At 42.0% G+C, this 3230-nt stretch overlaps 1 pseudogene; it reads right to left on the bottom strand.

The window, feature by feature from the left end:
- Window positions 1–1187: 1187 nt before the first annotated feature.
- Window positions 1188–1829, bottom strand: LOC125153278 (60S ribosomal protein L10a-like; annotated as a pseudogene).
- Between the last annotated feature and the right edge of the window lie 1401 nt (window positions 1830–3230).

A 3230-nucleotide genomic window follows, 5' to 3' on the forward strand; every position in this document is an offset into this window, starting at 1 on the left:
CATGACTATTGACTTTATTTACAAAGTCAGTAGGCCACCACTGAGTCAAGAGTTCTGTCAGCCATTTAGAACCACTCCCAGATGCCTGAGTGAGCCCATTTATTTCATTTATTATTTTTTAAAATTTATTTATTTATTTACTTATTTGTTTCTGGTGAAAACCTTGTATTCTTCTTCATGGTTCAAGCTTGTTTTGAGAAAGTGCAACATTTTAATTTATGGTTTGGAGTAGACTTTCATCTGTATTAAACGATGGAGAGATGAATTGGTTACCTTACCAAAGTTAAATCAAGAAGATTCAAGTCAAAAGGTTAAATCACAGATATTTCCTACCGCACCAAAAACCAGCTTTCCAGTACTTGGTGCCAGAGGCAAGAACTCCAACAGGGAAGTGCCTCAGGTCAGGAAGTGAGCAGAGCCTACCTGCGGAGCAAAAGGCCTAGAAGTTTCCACAACCTGGTTTTACCCATTTGGTAAGCTCCCTTAGAAAATAGGGACAATGGATTACAATATCGTACGTGTCTCTGACTTGTGTTTTCCTAAACATCTCACACAGTAAATTACTACCCTGAACTTAGTATATTCAATGTGGGGGTCAGATAGGCAAACACTAGTTCAATTTCTCAGGGTTGTGGGCCACTCCCATCTGAAGAATCTAGGAACCCAATCTCCATCTGGAATATTCCTTGTGATCCCTACAGACCAAGAGCCCAAACTCACAACTTAGAGGGATAAAACCAAACAAAAAGCGTACGGAAAGAATCCATGGCATAAAGGGAAGCAACTTCAAGGCACAGGTTAGGCACGCTGCCAAGGGCTGAGTAAATGTCTTCAATGTGAAGATCTTACCCCTCTTTCCACTAGTAAGCAGTGGGAACAATTGAAGCTGGAATCCTAGTCCATATCTGTCCCTCTCAGGGTTACCAGAAAAACTTCAGTCCTGGTTAACAACCCTACTGTTACATGTTATAGGTATCCAAGAGATCTAAATAAGACTGTGCAGTTTTGAAGATAGAAGGCACTTTCTGGTTTGCAGTGTGGAGAAAATGATTATCCATCACTGAGCGCCAGAAACTGCAGTCATCAGCAGAGTGCTATGGCATGCAATGTCAGCTCACAAAACACCTCTCTCTCCCTAGTCAGAGGCAGACAAATAGTGGTAGCACTAGGGTTTATTAAGTTGTGGCTTAGTACAAGAACTGGGGCTTTCCCATGGTGCTGCTCTTGATGTATAAAGCCTGGACTTTCCACCAATTCTTCTTGAGCAATGACACCAGGAAATTGACAGCTAAGTAGATGTTGTACACAAGCTCATCATCTGTCATCTTCACATGGCCAACGGCCACTGCCAGACACAGCAACTTCTTCATCTGGAATTTGATCATGGACTTCACTTCATCCACTTTGGCCACCATGTCCTCATTGTGGGTCAGCAAGGAAGGGACCTTGCCAGGCCTGGGCCCAGGATTTGTGGGAGCTCCTTAATCAGAGATCCTGAAGCCAGAAGGGCATCATACTTCTTGGCCAGCTTCTTAACTAATTTTTTTTTATTCTTGTTGAGTTTCTTCAGTCTCCATGTGGGGAACATCCACAGGCTTGGCTTCATCACGGTGCTGCTGGTCCCCCAAAACACAGATGGTGAACTTGGGGTGGGGAGTGGACTTAAGCCTGACAGTGCTCCAGAAGCATTTGTCTTTCTGAGCGTCATTGTTCTTCAAGATGGTCTGAAACTCCACCATCTCCAAAAACTTTAGGCACGTGCACTGGTTCCCATGAAGGACTTTCTTCACCACCTCATACAGGGTGTCATGGGAGACTTTGCTGCTCATGGTGCCACATGCCATAATAACTGGAAAAGAGAGTTGTGAACCCATTCTGGTAAATAAACTCATATCACTAAATTCAGCTGCAAAATCTCTTAGTTTTTTGAGTGTGCCCCCTCTTTTATCAGTTATTCTGTAACTGATGCCCCAAGGGCTTGTTGATGCCCCTGACTCTAGTTGTAGGCTTGGAGCCTCTGAGAAGTAGTATATTCAGGCAGGGGAATAATTGGTATTTCTGTGATGATATCTACCTTAGATGATGTCTTTCTCGGTTGTTCTACTGGACAGGACCAGCGTCATCAGATAGAGAAAGAGGGGCTCCTTCCACTGGCAATCAATTTCTGTTGGCAGATTTGGGAGGTTAGATGTCCTCAGAATCATTCAAATTCTCTCAAATGTAACCATTTCTATTCTCAACATCTTATTCTTTCCAAATCAGTGCTCTAACTTGTACACAAGAGATCCAATCAGGTTGTTTATTCCATCTATGTTGAATTTTGGGCATCCCACAGAATTGGACTCGGCATCTAATTTTTGTAGCCACTTTCTTTCAAGTTAGTTATAGAAACTGACTCCCTGGCTATGTCTTGAGTAGAGAATTTAAATCCTCAACTTGTCATTTTATTTTTTAAACTTGTCAATATAGTTGGAAGTAGCCAATTATTTTGGTTATCTATTGCTGTGTAACAAACCACTTCAAAACTTAGTGACTTAAAATAATAACCCAATCATTATCTCTCACAGTTTTGTGGATTGACTGTATTTAGTGGTGACTGCTAAGATGACAAGCACCAGAGGGACAACAGAACCTGGGACATTCCAGACAGATAACCAAAATGGCTGGTAGTTGATGCTGGATGTTGGTTGGAAATTTGGGTGGGGTTATCAGCTAAGGGTACCTTGGTTCTACTCCCCAGTAGTCTGTCTCATGGCTGCTTGGGCTTCCCCACAGCATGGCGGCTAAATCCCAAAAGGGAGTATTCTAAGTGATAAAAGCAGATACCGCAGATCTGAAGCCCTGCCTCTGAAGTTAGTTACAAGGATTAATTTTGTCTTTCTCTACTCACTGAATCAAATAATAGGGATGGCCTATGTTCAAGGGAAAGGGAAGGAACAGATGGATGAGTGACAAAAAAATCTGTGACCATCTTTAATCCACCATACCGATCCACTTCCCATATAGCAGCAGCCACTTGGTCCTCCAATGCCTACACGAGTTCCACCTTCTAATGCTAACTAAATCTGCATTGATTTCAAACTATAATCAATCTCACATTCCCATCTTCTTGAAGATTGATTGCCTATAATCACTTACTGTATTACTTAGGATCCTTAATTGCAGACCAAATAATGCACTCTAACTAGTTTAAGCAGAAAAGGATTTATTATAGGCCATTAAGTCACTTA

Source organism: Prionailurus viverrinus, chromosome E2 (genome assembly GCF_022837055.1).
Source record: "Prionailurus viverrinus isolate Anna chromosome E2, UM_Priviv_1.0, whole genome shotgun sequence".
Taxonomy (NCBI): domain Eukaryota; kingdom Metazoa; phylum Chordata; class Mammalia; order Carnivora; family Felidae; genus Prionailurus; species Prionailurus viverrinus.